Below are 17545 nucleotides of genomic sequence, written 5' to 3' on the forward strand. Positions count from 1 at the left end.
AATAGTGAACCAGAAGCAATACCAGATTTCTGGAGGGATTGCAGAGATTAATGCCACTCTTAAGGACTTGAAGGATGGAGGGTTGGTGATTCCCACCACATCCCCATTCAACTCTCCTATTTGGCCTGTGCAGAAAACAGATGGGTCTTGGAGGATGACAGTGGATTATCATAAGCTTAACCAGGTGGTAACTCCAATTGCAGCTGCTGTTCCAGTTGGGGTATCATTGCTTGAGCAAATCAACATATCCCCTGGTACCTATTTGCTATTGATCTGGCAAATGAGTTTTTCTCGATTGCTATCAGTAAGGACCACCAGAAACAGTTTGCATTCAGCTGGCAAGGCCAACAGTTTACATTCACTGTTCTACCTCAGGGTTATATCAACTGTCCAGCCCTATGTCATAATATTGTCCGCAGGGATCTTGATCGTTTCTCCCTCCCACAAAACATCACACTGGTCCATTATATTGATGATATCATGTTGATTGGACCTAGTGAGCAAGAAGTAGCGACTACTCTAGATTTGTTGGTAAGCTATTTGCGTGGCAGAGGATGGGAGAGAAATCCAACAAAAATATAGGGGCCTTCCACCTCAGTAAAATTTCTAGGTGTCCAGTGGTGTGGGGCCTGTCAAGATATTCCTTCTAAGGTGAAGGATAACCTGTTGCATCTGGCCCCTCCTATGACCAAAAAGGAGGCACAATGCTTAATTGTCCTCTTTGGATTTGGGAGACAACATATTCCTCATTTGGGTGTGCTACTCCAGCCCATTTACCGAGTAACCAGAAAAGCTTCTAGTTTTGAGTGGGGACCGTAACAAGATGAGGCTCTGCGACAGGTCCCGGCTGCTGTGCAAGCTGCTCTGCCACTTGGACCATATGATCCAGCTGATCCAATGGTGCTGGAAGTGTCAGTGACAAATAGAGATGCTGTTTGGAGTCTTTGGCAGGCTCCTATAGGAGAATCACAATGCAGGCCCTTAGGATTTTGGAGTAAAGCTTTACCATCCTCTGCAGATAACTACTCTCCATTTGAGAAACAGTTGTTGACCTGCTACTGGGCCTTAGTAGAGACAGAACGCTTAACCATGGACCACCAAGGTACCATGAGACCTGAGTTACCTATCATGAGCTGGGTATTGTCTGACCCACGAAGCCATAAAGTTGGGCATGCACAGCAGCACTCCATCATAAAACGGAAATAGTATATACAAGATAGAGCTCGAGCAGGTCCTGAAAGTACAAGGAAGTTACATGAGGATGCCCATGGCCCCCACTCCTTCCACCTTACCTTCTCTTTCCCAGCCCACAGCTATGGCATCTTGGGGAGTTCCTTACAATCAGTTGACTGAGGAAGAGAAACCTCGGGCCTTGTTTACAGATGCTTCTGCATGATATGCAGGCACCACCCAAAAGGGGACAGCTGCAGCACTGCAGCCCCTTTTTGGGATGTCCCTGAAGGACAGTGGTGAGGGGAAATCCTCCCAGTGGGCAGAACTTCGAGCAGTGCACCTGTTGTTCACTTTGCTTGGAAGGAGAACTGGCCAGAGGTGCTTTTGTGTACTGATTCATGGGCTGTTGCTAATGGTTTAGCTGGATGGTCAGGGACTTGGAAGGAACATGAATGGAAGATTGGTGACAAAGAAGTCTGGGGAAGCGGTATGTGGATAGACCTTTCTGAATGGGCAAACAACATGAAGATATTTGTGTCCCATGTGAATGCTCACCGGAGGGTGACTTCAGCAGAAGAAGATTTTAATAACCAAGTGGATAAAATGACCCATTTGGTGGATACCAATCAGCCTCTTTCACCAGCAACTCCTGTCATTGCCCAATGGGCTCATAAGCAAAGTGGTCATGGCGGTAGGGATGGAGGTTATGCATGGGCTCAGCAACATGGGCTTCCACTCACCAAGGCTGACCTGGCCACAGCCATTGCTGACTGTCCAATCTGCCAGCAGCAGAGACCTACACTCAGTCCCTGATATGGCGCCATTCCCTGAGGCGATCAGCCTGCTACCTGGTGGCAGGTTGATTACATTGGATCACTTCCATCATAGAAGGGGCAGTGATTTGTTCTCACTGGAATAGATACATACTCCGGATATGGGTTTGCCTTCCCGGCATGACATGCTTCTGCCAAAACTACCATCTGTAGACTTACAGAATGCCTTATCCACTGTCATGGTATTCCATACAACATTGCTTCAGACCAAGGAACCCACTTCACAGTAAATGAAGTGAGGGAATGGGCACATGATCATGGAATTCTGTGGTCTTACCATGTTCCCCATCATCCAGAGTCAGCTGGGTTGATAGCATTGTGGAATGGCCTGTTGAAGACTCAATTACAGTGCCAACTAGGTGGCAGTACCTTGTAGGGTTGGGGCAGTGTTCTCCAGGAGGCTGTGTATGCTCTGAATCAGCGTCCACTCTATGGTGCTGTTTCTCCCATAGCCAGGAGAATCAAACGGTGATATTTTGCGTATCTCCATTACCAACTCATGCCATGGACTGTAAGTGCCATCTTGACTATTGGAAATGGAGTTATTAGTGCATTTGAATCTAATCAGAGTAGAAAGACAATTTTAAAAGCCCATTTTAAGATTCCGTTTTTTCAAGAACCACTCCCGGTACCAAGTTGTATTAGTTAGGATTGTCTAGGGAAACAGAATCAACAAGAGATATGTATAAATATAAGATTTTATAAAAGTGTCTCATGCAACTGTGGGTATGCACGAGTCCAAATTCCGTAGGGCAGGCAGAAAACTGGCAACTCCAATGAAGATGTTTGAAGAACATGTTCGATGAACTCAGGCAACAAACTGGCAACTTTAATGAACTCCTCAAGAAATGCTTCGGTTGCTAGCTGAAGAAGATGTGAAGGTCCTCTGTCTCACTTAAAATTCTTCAATTGATTGAATTCTCTCATTGTGGAAGACACATCCTTCATTGATGTAAATCAGTCACAGCTGCAGCCAATTGACTGATGATTTAATAAACCAGCCTTCTGGTTTATTCACCAGTCACAAATGTCCTTGCAGTAAAGGTTAGGCCAGTGCTTGCTTGACCAGACATCTGGACACCGTTATCTGGCCAAGTTGACACATGAGCCTAACCATCACAGAGGGGTTAAGATTTTTGTGTGACTCAAAAGAGGCTTGGGCTAAAAGAAATGTGAGAGACTCTTTTCAAGTTCAGTTCCCTTGTTGTACAGAGGAGGAAAAAGAGAAAAGTTACAACCTTACCCAAGATCAAATATCTTGGTTAGTTTTTAAAATAGTGATAAATTGAGCTACCATGTATTTAAATGGTGGTAAATAAAGCTACCTCTCCTAGAACATGTTTTTTAAATTCTTTAATTTGCTGCCGTCTGTTAATATCTCTGTCCTTTATGTGTTCTATTTCTATGGCTGTATTGAGGCAGGATAGAATAGGGCACCGAGGCTGTGGTCCCTGGTCTTCTATTCAGCTTCAAAAGAGTTAATGCAGACCCCTGAACTTCTCATGGGACAAAAATTTCCCCTAAAGCCCCAAAACCTCCCCAAACCATAAACATTTGTATAATCATGGGTCCAAAGCAAATTCTTAGTTAATGACAAAAAGCATGGGGTCATAAAGGTTGTTAAACATCTGCCCAAAGACAAATTTTAGATATGCAAGGGCAGGTCACAAGTTCTGATAACTGTGATAACTATCTCCTAAACAAAGAAGACACCAGGTGTTCAAAGGTGGAGATTAGAAGATGACTGCAAAATTTCCCTTTATAACAAACCAACCCATTCCCACTCAGTGCATGCTACTTTCTTGAACATTCTGAAGTTACCTCTTTAACATGTATCTTTCTCTTTCTTTAATAAACTTTACTGCTTATTCCTACTGGCCCCTCTCACCTCTGAATTCTTTCTGTGGCAAGAGTCCCATACCTGGAATGGGGTTCTGCCTGGCACTGTTGCCAACAGGGTGCCAGTTACAGTATCACCAGGACTTTTATAATCATGAATAACAGATCATTTTAATAAAGTAGTACTAGGTCTAAAATCTTAAAAACATTATGTCAAACACTAAAAGCAAGTTACGAAAGGAAACAACCATATGAGTCCATTTATATAAAATTTAAAAGCATGAAAAGCAATACTATATGTTGTTTAGGGATACACACTTCTGTTGTAAAAGTATAAAATATACAAGGGAATTATAAACACCCAGTTCTTATTGAAAATGGCTACCTATAGAGGGAGGGAAATAAGATCAGGGCAGGGGTACACATACAATTGTATTATATTCATGAAATATTTCATGATAAAAAAATAAATGTTAGGGTTTTTTTTTAAATAAAGAAGACATGAGATTTACATTTCAAAAAGAAAGATCAGGTTGGATTTTGAGCACACAGGTATCCATTTAGAACTGAGTTTTTATTCTACTCAGTGGTCTTATCTGAGAAGCCCAGAGACCTTACTTTTGTGTGGTTGATGTAATTTTCAAGAGCCCTTTATTTTTCTTAAATCTTTCCCATGAAACACTAAAGCTTCACAAATTGAAGGCCTATACTGAACGACAAACTGTGTGTCTAGGAGTGTCAAGAAAAACTGTGAAAGACTTTGAAATAAACAAAAATGATTACTGGGTTCTGAGTCTAGCAGGTTATCACCATTTTTCAATATCTGTAAATTGCAAAAACCTGATAGCAGTGCAAATGATTCTTGCCCATAGAAATGCAAATGTGAATTGTTCCTGGAGTACAATTGATGACCCTCCCCCTCATGGAAGAAACCAGTGTTCATCTATTAAGCAAATTAATTTCAGCTTCTCTGATTGCCTATGTAATGGAGAAGTTAGGATTTAAGGGCTGATTTTGATTACTGAATCATTATGTAGATATTCCTTTTTACTTTCTGGTATATTACAGTAGACACAGGGAAATACCTGAAACCTGAACTGTAATCCAGCTGCCTTGATCTCTGATAATGATTGTATCGCCTTTATCTTGTGCTCTTGTGATTGTAAAAACCTTGTGGCTAACCTTCACTTGTACCCATTTATCCAGTTTTTTTACTTCAGTCTAATGATGACTAAAGACAGCCCCTAATGTTCAGTAATGAAGGGCCTTGGGTCAGCCCAGAACTAACCCACCCACCCTAAGTCCAAAGTTATCTTGATAACTGAAGCTGGATATAACCAAAATGGGCCCGCCTGACATGTGCAGTAGCTTAGACTTTAACCTACAAGACTCCTATACCTCATTGTAATACTAAAAACCATGCCCATCTTCATATTAAGGCCTCCATTTTCTTACATACGTTCTGTGACTAAGCATGTAATCAATCTGTGCATGTTCAATTAATTAAATCACCTCTAATTACATCATCTGAGGCCATTGTGCTCATTATCCTAAAGCCTGCCCACCTTTTGATACTATCAAAATTACTGCAGTTCGGGGAGACAGATTTTGGGTCAATAGGCCATCTGCTCTCCTGCTTTGTGCCTAGAAATAAACTCTCTCTTTGAAACCCCAGTGTCTCAGGAATTGGTCACTGAGTGCATCAGGCCTTGGTCTGATAACACCTATGTATGTGTCGCTCTTTGGATTCTCCTTTGAACCAGTTGTAATACTTTACTAGTTCCCTCATTAATTATGAGTTATATAAAACCTTTGATGTGTTAATTTTGTATCTGTATGAGCATCATGATTTTAATTTTTAAAAAATATATCCTTTAACAAAGTACTCTTTGATCTGGACTCTGACACAATGCACTGCACAATAGGTGAGACAGCTGCTCCCTGGCTATAGATGCTGGATCACTGGGATTACTTAGCCCTACTATTTCTCTCCTTTGCCCTTCTTTTTCTTCCTCCATGTTAAAGAATTTAAAAACTCTATTTTTAAACTTTGATTCCTTGCTCCCCTAGCAACTGACAATATAACATATATCCCTTTACCAAGCAGGTGATACACAAGATTTCCTCAATAATTATCTATACTTACTAAGTGAAATAGAAAATTCCGACCAAATCCCCTTCTTCTTTCTCTCCAATCCCCCAACTTCACATTTGTATTTAACATCGTAAATACACAATAAATAATTATTAAATTAAATAAACAAATGAATGGATGCCTGTTCTGTGTTTAACATCATGGTAGGTGCTAACAGGTGTTGATGCCAAACAGGCCCCGGGAGTTCTCACAGAGGTTGAGACCTCAATCAGGGGCTAACACTGTGAGGGTTCTTGACTTTGTTGCAGGAAAGAATTCAAAGACTAGTCAATGTGGGCAGCCAAGGAAAGTTTGATGTGTGGCGAAAGTACAGCTGGAAAGGGGTGAGCTCAGGTGTTCTGCAAGGGAGGAGAAGCACACCGAGGAGGTTGGGACTTTTGCATTATAAGGACTTGGAGGGGCCTTTTCCCCTTTAGTTATGCTAATGAGGGATAGATGAGCTGCATCTTTCACTGGTTCTTTTCCAGCACTGATCGGAGTGAGAACTAACTGTGCACGCACCAAAAGGAACTTCCTGTTGTTTTGTTCTTCGCTAGCTTTGAGTCTTAGGGTCACTTTTCCCTCCCTCCTTCCCTATCTAACTGCCCCAGTATACCACAGAAATGGAAGTTAGAGAACCTGACCCACACAAGTTTAAAACCCAGTTTGGAAGACAGGATAGTAACAGTAAATGCAGTATATGAAAAGTACAAAAATGAGTGAGATTGGCAATATATGCTTAATTCATTCATTCATTCATCAAGCAAATAATTATTTATTACCCATGATATGGCAGGCACAGTGATATACAATGGTAAGCAAGGCAAGTGGGTTCAATCTGTTCCTTCACTAAACTTAGTCTAATGGGGACGATAAGCAAGTAATCAGTCAGTTCCAATACAGTGTTGCCAGGGTCACAATAGGAGAAGTACAGGGTTTTATGAAAGCACTTAGGAGGAAAACCTACCCCTGTCTGGGGATTCAGAATAGACCCCCTGGAGGAAGTGAAGGATTGTATGCCAAATTAGCCCAGGGGTGGGGATGGGAGCAGAATGGGTTGTGCTTGAGAATCCCTCTAGAATGTGGGAATATTATCTATTAAAAGCTGGAGGGAAAAGAGAGCAAGGCATTTTCAGAAAACTGAAAGAAGTTTAATATGGCTGAAGCTAGGAGTTTGAGGGTGATACTGTTAAAAAACACAGTTTTCAATAGTTTGGCCCACCTGATCCCACACCAAACAGAGAAATAAGTCTCTTGGTGAGAAGGTGAGTTTTATTGTTAAGTGCACACACAAGGAACTGGAGGAAATCTTTCCAAGACCAGTTAGAAATGAGAAAGGGGACTCAGGCTTTTATAGCCAAAACAGAAAAAGAAAGGGCTAGGGTCAAGAGAAAAAGAGAAAATAATTAAAGAAAACTGAGTAATCATGACAGCCTTCATTAAAATTGAGTAATGGTCACCTGCTTCATTCTTGTTTGGTCAGTGCATTCTGTTACCTCTGGGTCAAGCATCCTTTTTTCCCAGCTCCAGTGATGCATCAGCTGTGTCCTTAACCACAGTGCGGGTTTTGATATTGATATAATGTGATGGCAGAGACCTGGTCCTCCTCTCTTTGCTGATCATCTAGGCATCTCAGGCCTTTGTCCTTTAAGGCAGGAAGGTGCTGATTTACTGGTCCATATGGTATTTCTGGTGCCGTTCCATCCTGCTTTAGGATGTTATCTCATTCCTGCAAGTAAAGCTGAGAAGGACTGGTTAATGTAACTAGGAGCAGAGAGTAAACTTTTGAGATTAGGTCAACAACAAGTTATTCCAGCAAGGGCTTTAGGCTTTAGATGTATCAAAGCTGTTTGAGTGAAGAGATTATAATAAACATTTTCTGGCTACCTAAGACTGTACTAAGCATTTTCCAGCTAAAGGTTATATTGAACATCTTTCCAACTAATTTAACCATCAAGGGGGTTGAGTGGAAAGGAATGAGACAAGGGAGGTGGGAAGGGACCAGATCATAAGGAGCTTTGTTAGTTTTGTTAAAACGTTTCAGTTTTATCCTAAGATAAATGGAAAACTATCAAAAGTTTGTTGTTTGTTTTAAAGATGGTTGGACCTGATCATATTTGCATTTTAAAAGGGTCCCTCTGGCTGCAATAAGGAAAATGAATTTTAGATTGGTGGGAGTAGAGAGAGGGAATCTAAGTAAAAGATAATGGTGACCTAAATAAAGATAATGATAGTGGGGATGGAGAGAAAAACACTGATTCATGGGATATGTTGAGAAGTTAGAATCAACAGGATTTGATAATAAATAGATCAAGGTGGATATGGCCAATAGGCAGATTGTGTAAGAGTCTGTCTGGAGCCCAGAACAGGCAACTGGACTACAGATACTTGGAGGGTCAGGATCCATGGGGCAAGATGAGATCACTCAGAAAGCAGATTAGAAAGAAAAATAGGAAGAAGGCCCACGATAGGGGTCTGAAGAACCCAACGTTTAGGGAGTGGGTAGAGCAAAGAGTCTGCAAAGAAGCAGGGAGAGAATGACCAGAAAGGTGGGAGGAAAACCAAGTTAGAAGAATGTCATGGAAGTTAGGGAGAAAGACAGCTTCAGGAAAGAGGGCTAAGTCAATAGTGGCCAAGGCTGCATAAAGGCCAAGGAAGATGAGAACTGAGTTGACTTTTGGATCACAGAAAAGTCATTACTTACCTTGGTAGGAGTATTTCAGTTGCATGGTGGGTGGTGATTGCAATAATAGGGTAAAATGACACCACTATTTTTGGACATTTATTTTGTGCAATACCAGATAAAACAAGATATTAAGAAATCCTAAATTAACAGTTTAATGTACCATAGGGTAATATGGCTAGGCTATTTCTTGAGGGAACTTAATACCATTGTCTTCTGGTCTTTTTTCTCTTGGGCTCAGAAAAGACTGTTATGTTCTGGGAGAAGAGGTGACATTGGGTATGTAAACTTCCATCTAATCCTTTTGTTTTGGTAATGTCCTCCCTCCACTCCCTGGTAAGAAACCCTCAGTTTTACCATCTCCAGAACATAGCCCCCCAGTCTTTTGCAGGATGGAGAATGGATACCCCCAATGGAGGAGGGCAGGGGAGTTTAGAGGGGTCTAGTGTCTTCTTAGATAGATTTGACCAATTGTTTCACTTTCAGAGTCCTGGTACCACCAGTTTGGGAGTCATCTAGGAGCTTCTATGATACAAATTGGGTGTTTCTTGGCTTTCCTCTCAAAGATTCAACTTTTAGGGAACCTACTATGTCAGTTAACATTTGTCCTTTGCCTTCCAGATTTCAATTTTTTCTGTTGTCCTATTATTTTTTCTTGTGGGTGGATTTATGCCTTACACACACACACACAAATCACACACATATATTTACTGTCATTTTAGTAGGGTTTCAGGAGGAAGCAGAGGTAACTTCTATGTTCACTCTTTCCTTGTTAACTGGAAGCCAACTCGTTTTTTCTTCCAACACCAGATCACAAGTTCCACTTTCAGGGAAGCCTTTCCTGACCTCTCTTAGGAAGGAGTCCCTTTCTCTGTGCCCGCTCTCTAAGTACATTGTTGCTCTGCTTAACAATCATTTACATGTTTTCTTTCACTACTAGAGATGCTTCTTGACCTAGGGATTGTATCTTGGTTATTTTAGAGCCCTAGTTGTTACCATAGTCTTTGACATACTAAGAAATGCAATAAATATTTATGAAGTTAACAGAAAGTCTGAGGGATCTTTTCCCAATTTGAGTTGTTAGCAGTATCTCAGTCAAATTTCCAAGCATGTGGTCAGACTGTGTAAAGCATTAGCCAACCCATTGAAGAGCAGGGCTAAAACCAGGTATTCGTCTAGTCTCTGCATCCTCTATGTGATATCTCATTCATCTATGGGCCAATCACAGAGCCCCTCTTGTTGCAATTTTCTGCCTTTATATTTATCACCAGAGATATCGAGAATCTTACTTAACACTAAGGAAAGAATTTGTAATCCTCATAATGTGAGACCCACAATTGAAAAACCATACCATTATCACGGCCCATTTCATTTTATCTGGATGTTTTCTTAACTGTTTTGGTTTTACATTTCAACATGAATTAGTATGCAGTGCTAGTGTTAAATTGAGTGTTGAATTCCACTCCCCTGAGAGTTTTCTCTTACAGTAATGGGAAAACGAAGCATACATTGTTGGACTAATAACACTCTCACTTGTTATCTCGCTATTTCACAAGAATCTTGTGCTTACTTATTGCTTGGAGGAGAGACCTCCCGAGAAAAGGCACTGCTGAGGAACAACTTTAAATGCTGTTGTTTGCCTTTTCCTTGTTCCCTTTCTATTTCCAATTCAGTTTGTGAGAAAGGAGAGGGTTGGTCCCAGCAACATCAAACCTGGAACACTACTTTTAAATAATTCATGTTTTTGCCTCCTTTGCCCCTCTCATGGCCCTCTGATCCTGCAGAGAGGACTTCTTGATACCTGGCTCCAGCTACTCCTCCCTGCCTTATTGACCATCCAAGAGCAGCAGGTGAGAGTTTATGGTTCAAGTGAGCTTCTAATCCACACCTCCATGTGCATTCTCGTCAGAATCAATCTCAGATGTGATATCTCTTAGCACTTGGAGAAGCTCTTCAATTTCCATCTCCAATCTGTACTCTCTATCACCTTCCTTCTCCTGAGGCCAGAACTTAGTCATAAGGAGTTACCACATGTGACTGGGCAGTAAATTTTAAAGTCAAGTCTTTATTGATATGTATCCATCCATATGACAATGTAGATACAGATCATAAATACTCCTCTATTCCCTTGCATATACTGGGCATGAGTAGCTCCAGTTCCTACACATAAAAACACACAGAGTTTCTGTTTTGGCTTTTTATAGCAGAGGAAAGCATGGTGATATCAATTAATTAGTAATTATTTTGCTCACGATTATCTGAGGGAAAAAGGAAATTATAAAAACTTGAAGAATCAAGATTGATTACTATAAATCACAAACTTGAATGCTTTACTAGAACATGTTATTTTCTAAAAATTAAATAAATCATATATGGAGGATATGAGTGTGATGGTTAGGTTCATGTGTCAACTTGGCCAGGTGATGGTGTCCAGGTGTCTGGTCAAGCAAGCACTGGCCTAACCGTTACTGCAAGGACATTTGTGGCAGTTGACTGCACCTGTGACTGACTACATTAATGAAGGGCATGTCTTCACAATGAGAGAATTCAATCAGCTGGATTTAATCCAATCAGTTGAAGCCTTTTAAGGGAGAAAGAGAGAGGACCTTCATTTCTTCTCTGGCTAGCCAAAAAAGCGTTTTCTGAGAAGTTCATCGAACGTGTTCATTGGAGTTGCCAGTTTGCTGCCTGCCCTATGGAATTTGGACTCATGCATCCCCACAGTTGCATGAGACACTTTTATAAAATCTTGTATTTACAAATAGGAAAGTCATACGGAGAGAGAAGCCACATGGAGCAGCCAGAAGCTGGAAATCAAAGGAACTTGGAAGAGAAAGAAGATGCCACCATGTGCATGGCCATGTGACAGAAAAGCCAAGGAATCCCAAATATTGCCAACCAGACAGAAGATATCAACCCCCAGTGGAAGCAAGTCTTCTAGCCTCTGCAACAGTGAGCCAATGAATTCCTGTTAAACAAACCCGTTGTATGGTATTTGTTTAGCAGCCAAGAAACTTAAACATCTTACACTGTGGCTATTTTTACTGGATGGATCTCCTTCATCTGGGCCCAGGTGTTGTGTTTTTCTCCTAAACTAAACACAAAGAAGCCCTATACTTGTTTCATGGCAACTGTGCAGATAAATTCACACAAACATCAGACTGGAATGAATATTAAAATGACCTGAACAGTTGTTTCTTTAAAAAGTAAATCTAAAATATAATGTTTTTATTTAGTTAAACCAAAACACTGATTTTTTTAAAGTCCCCAAATATTAAAAATTAATCAGATACTACTGATTTTCTTCCAATACATTGGGCCAGTATTTTTTTAAATATCCAGTGCAGGACTGCAAATATAGCAATGTCTGTCCAAAAAAATGAAAATTTCACATGCTTTAATAAAATAAAAATTACAAGTAAAACATATTAAAACATATTAAAAGAAAAAGTAAAATAAATTTACTTGACTAGCAAATCATTTTCTGACTGTGTAATATGGAATTTACAGTACTAAACCAAAAATAACAAAATATAATAAAATAGTAAAAAATAAATTAAACAATGCTATTCTATATTTTATGAAGAGCAGAAATACAGAGTATAAAATTTAGCAATTTACCTTTCAAAAAACCATCAGAAAAATAAAAAGTTACTTGTAAATTAAAAAAAACCCATCAGACATACTGTGTACAATTGTTTTACACTTTGGATGATTGTATGGTATGTGAATATACTTCAATTAAAAAAAATTTTTTAAAGTAAATGGGTTGTATATTTTGGATGATTGTATGGTGTGTGAATAAATCTTAATAAATAAAAAAAGTAAATGGGGGAGGAGGGGTATGGGATGCTTTGAGTGTCCTCTTGTACTTTTATTTTTATTCTTATTTTCATTTTTATTTTTTGGAGTAATGAAAATGTTCAAAAATTGATTGTGGTGTTGAATGCACAACCACATAATGGAACTGTGAACAACTGTACACTTTGGATGATTGTATAGTATGTGAATATATTTCAGTAAAATTACATTAAAAAACCCCATCAGACAGTAGGGGAAAGGACCAGTTTTCCCCAACAAATTATCTTACTGTATGAGCAATTAATATGCTCTTTCAGTGTTTATCATGAGAAGACATAGTTTTACAAAAGATATAGGGACATAGAGATTATATAGAAGTAAAAATAGTTTAACTATTCACGTAATCACTCAGATGTCTTTTTCTTCAGAATGGCACCTGGACTTACTCACAAGGAGAAAAGTAACTGGAATCAGGAAATGCTCATAAGTGTACAGGCCACATTCTCCCATGAACAGCAAATTCAGGTTTTAATCTGTTATCCATTCATAACTGTAGCCAGTCCCCATTTTTTCTGAGGTCATTAACTGTTTGTTAGTAGATTTCACCATTTCTTCAACCTGAATGCAAAATTCATTAACCCAGCATTACAATAATACCTTCTGACAGATAGATAGCCCAGCACCACTGAGTAGATGTCCTTGGGTGGGGAAAGGAGGAGGTACCTGGGAAAGGACGGGGTGAGGGGTGTATACAATAAAATCAGGAATGAAAAGAAACTGAAAGGTGTGCCAAGAGCAGCTGGTCTAAAACTCATCCTGCCACGGCAACCGAATCCTTGACAATGGGTGAATTACTCCCAGGGAGAAAATTCAATTAAGTCAACTATTTTCAGAAACTAGTTGAAAAAGGATTGCTGACAGCCGGCTATTGAACATCCTCTTGAGAAACAGCTAAATGACAGATACTTAGTAAAAGTGGATAGATGAATATATGAATAACGATATATGTCTTTGTGTGTTAGAAGTTACACTGTACTGTGTAAATTTATTACGAATTTTCTATTAAAGTCTTGGCAAAAAGAAATATTTGTTAAGGAGCTCTTTAGATGACGGAGGCTTCAGTTGATGATGTAGTCATCTAACGTTGCTCTCTATGCTACACTCTGTGCCATCCAACAATTGTTGAGGCCCCTGTGTTAGATGCCAGAGCACGCACAGTCCCCATATACCTCGTATACGTGCAAATACAGTGCATCACCTTTTACTGCAAAGAACAGCGTAAAGTCCAGCTCATTGCATGTTGGCATCATTGGAACACTTGAAAGCTTACTGTTTTTTTTCTGGAGGCCTCTCTGGACTGAATTTTTTCATCCTGCAGCTGTAGCTGTACCCAAAGGTGTGCCTGGACTTATCTTAAATCCTACTGCATTAGTGATTCCCAGAGGTCAGCCTGTATGGGAGAAATACCCAGATAGCCACACTTACGAGATCCACTGAAATTGTTTTTTCTCTAACTCATCTTTTTTCTCAAAGTTTCTGTCAATTGTAGTCTGCAAGTGTGTTCTATTTAACAGCTCTTGCCTCTGCTAAGCCTCAAGTTTGTGACTAACTGTGTGGCTATTTTTTCTTTGCTGGGGGAATATAAGCCAAAGTGCCCAGCAGTTCTCATGGTGTCATTCCTGAGGCTGGAAGACTTGCCAAGCTCACAGAAAACCAGAAGCATCATTTTCTCAACTGCATGTCTTCTCTCAGCCCCTTGGGGTGTCCAAGGGCTGCTACAGACTGGAGGTCTCACACCACTGCCTCTCCCCTCCCAGCCCATCCTGCAGGATGGGGAGAAGCACCTGGGGCAGAGAGGATGGTGGAGCTTGTGCCAGTTTGGATATATTATGTCCCCCAAGAAAAAGCCATGATCTTTTTAATCCAGTCTTGTGGGATATTGGGATTAGGTTGTTTCCATGGAGCTGTGACCCATCCAACTGTGAGTGACACCTTTGGTTAGGGTGTGACCTCTGATTGAATGTTTCCATGGAAGTGTGGCCCCGCCCATTCAGCATGGGCCTTGATTAGTTCACTGCAGTCTTATAAAAGCTCACAAATAGGACTTCAGAGCTGCAGCCGAGAGACGTTTTGGAGAATAGCATTTTGAAATGCAACCTGGGAACAAGCAGATGCCAGCCATGTGCCTTCCCAGCTAACAGAGGTTTTCAGGACGCCAATGGCCTTTCTCCAGTGAAGGTACCCTATTGTTGATGCCTTACCCTGGACATTTTATGGCCTGAAGACTGTAACTTTGTAACCAAATAAACTCCCTTTATAAAAGCCAATCCATTTCTGGTATTTTGCAAATGGCAGCATTAGCAAACCGGAACAGGGCCCTTGTTCCAACACAGAGGAAGGAGCAAGCGGTCACCACAGCCCCAGATACCTGTATATTAAAAAATTAATTTATGCTTTTCCTCCCTGTATTTTCTTTCAGTCATGCAGAGAGCCTCAGGGAGGTATATGAAAGGGCAGAAGACAGAAAGAGCCTTTTTAATTCTTGTTTACGAAGTCCTTAGGAGAGTAGAGAAGGTTTGTGGTGGAAGTAAAGAAGAGAGAAGGAAAAGGTTCAAGAGTTTTACAGTGGAATGTCTTTAAGAAAGTTGAATGGAACAGATTCTCTTCAGTCTTGGCTTCCTGGCAGGGCCCCAGGGAGGTGGCAAGACCCCAGAGAAAAAAGCCATGGGGTCTTCAGCCTTGCAAACAAGCCCCCTGTCCCAAGGAGTATGAAGCAAAGGTTGACACCAGATGTGAAGAGGCTACTTGGAAAGGGGCAATATTAGTCTCAGTGGTAATATACAGCTGTCATGGATGACTCCGTGACCCAAGGGCATTCCCAATTTGTCAATGGACAAAATCACGGAATTTGCCTGATCCCAAAGTAGGGAGTACCAGGAATGAACAAAGTTAATTATTTTGCCAGCCTGTCAGAATGGAGCTCAGATACAGAAACTAAGTAGATACAGAAAATAATGAAAGTGCCGTCTGAATCTGTGGACTGAGAACCATTGTTTCTGGACACTCATCAGAAGAGTTGTGGTGGTTTTTGTACCGCGAATATAGCTCAGCTGGAACTACGTTTCCCAGAATTCCCTCCCCTGTTCGGTTTGAGTTCGGCTGGGTTACCAGGCAAAGTTGCACGAGATTTGGGAGGCGGAAGTGACGCAGCAGCCATGCTGCTCTGAAGGAGTGTTCAGGTTTTGCGTGCAGTGGTGTTTTACACACATTGTTCATGACCTGCTGGCTCACCTTGTTGGGGGGTCGGGGAGGAGCGCCCACGAGTCCTCCGGCTCCTATTGGAGTTTCTTGGGATACTTCCCAAATACACTACTTGAGCTCAAATCATTGTCTCAGAGTCAGCTTTTGAGAGAACCTAAGTAGGTCTCACTGGATGGGATAAGGGACTGAATCTGATAAGGTTAAATGTTTAGGCTTGCCCTGAGGTTTCAAAAACCATCTATATGTTTTAAAAAAATTAAGCCATTTGTATGTGTACAAGGGAGATATTCACAAGTTCTGAACACTGGTTCAGCACAGGCACCATCAGAGTGACTGCAGTTGTTCTAGCTGGAACAGGTTTCTCCTTGTACCTGTGGGAAGGTTCAGGGGATCCCAAAGTTCCCAGGCTTTAAATAATTTCACAGTCATATGGTAGATAAATGTTTGTGTATAGTATGCGGCTGAGGCAGATAAAGAGACACAGGAAAATGACCCAAATACATCCGAGCTCCCATTTCCTTCCTTAAAGCCTACCTCAGCACTGCATTCTGGTCAAAAGAAACACAAATCCGACTTCAAAAAGTCTTGAAAGTAACAAAGCCTTTTCTCAGAGAAAAGCCTATTTCTCAGAGAGGGTGTGAGGAAGGAGTTACATTACTCAGACAGCAAGTTCTCTAGCTCCAAAGTTCCACTCCCTAAGGCACTTGCTCAAATGTTCAGTTCCCTGAACTCTCTAGCCCTGGTGGGCTCTCTTACACACTATGTCCCACCCCTCAGTACTGCACCAGCCTACAAATAGTGGGGTTTTCATGTCACACAAATCAGTAATTTTCCTCAAGAGGTTGGCACTGGGAAAGGTGGTGGTGGGAGAGGGAGTGGTGGGAGTGGTGGAGACTGACTAACTGTACTTCAAGTGTTTTTTATCCTGTCACATGTGAAAATTAATGCATTTAAATTGACCATAAATTCAGGATCCACCACACCCTCCTCACCAGAGAGTCAGGCCTCCACTCAGAGAGAATTAGCATAGATTATAATATAGATTAATATTACATCCACAACTCGATTACCTCTCATTTCCTCTGGAAGCCAATCAGGGCCTTTCGCAGGTTCAGAGAGGTACTGGGGACAGGGAGTGGGGAGGGTGGCTAATGATCTCCATGCTCATTAGTAGCATTCTTTATGTTGGCTTCAAATGCTTATGCAGGTACCCATTGCCCTCTGGCAAGATGTGAACGTCTCCCTCCACCCTGGCACGGTCTGCTCACCATTCTTAAGTAGCATCTGCTGTTGTCTAGACAGTAAAATCTAGGCTTAGTGAAAAAGGGCTTCAGAAATTGGCTGACCTCTAAGTCCTTTCCCATTTTATTCTTTTTGGCACTGATGTGTGAAGTAAAAGTTTATGTGTTGATACAGTGCCCAAACATTTTCCTTGCTAACGAAGAAGAGTAGGAGGGAAGAAAGCACAAAACAGGCTCTATCTGCACAGCACACATTGTCATTCCCACCGGGGACTTGCTCGTTCCCTGGGTAGCTTGCCTCGCAGGAGCAGAGCCCCTGGTTATAGTGCCAGGAACTCCAGGTTGACTCAGAAAGGGCAGCTGTTGTCTATGAAAGCTGAGCAATTTCCCTGAAACCCAAACAGTTGGCAAAGGAATTCAGATGTTGGAGGCCCCTGCTGCCTCCTTCCCTATGACCTAGAAAAACTAAAGCAACAAGCTGCCAAGTGGGAGAAGAAATTTTCAACCAGCAAAGCCCTAATATCCAGAATATATTCAGAACTCCAATAAATCAATAATAAAAAAGACATAAGACCCAATA

At 41.1% G+C, this 17545-nt stretch overlaps 1 long non-coding RNA gene across 1 annotated transcript in view; it reads right to left on the minus strand.

Moving 5' to 3' along the window:
- Positions 1-6745: 6745 nt before the first annotated feature.
- Positions 6746-17545, minus strand: part of LOC119531260 — a 60617-nt gene continuing 49817 nt past the window's right edge. The window contains exon 4 of the long non-coding RNA XR_005216289.1: positions 6746-7720. This is a non-coding gene — a long non-coding RNA (uncharacterized LOC119531260). The remainder of the gene's footprint in view (positions 7721-17545) is intronic.

Source organism: Choloepus didactylus, chromosome 4, assembly GCF_015220235.1.
Source record: "Choloepus didactylus isolate mChoDid1 chromosome 4, mChoDid1.pri, whole genome shotgun sequence".
NCBI classification, from domain to species: Eukaryota; Metazoa; Chordata; class Mammalia; order Pilosa; family Megalonychidae; genus Choloepus; species Choloepus didactylus.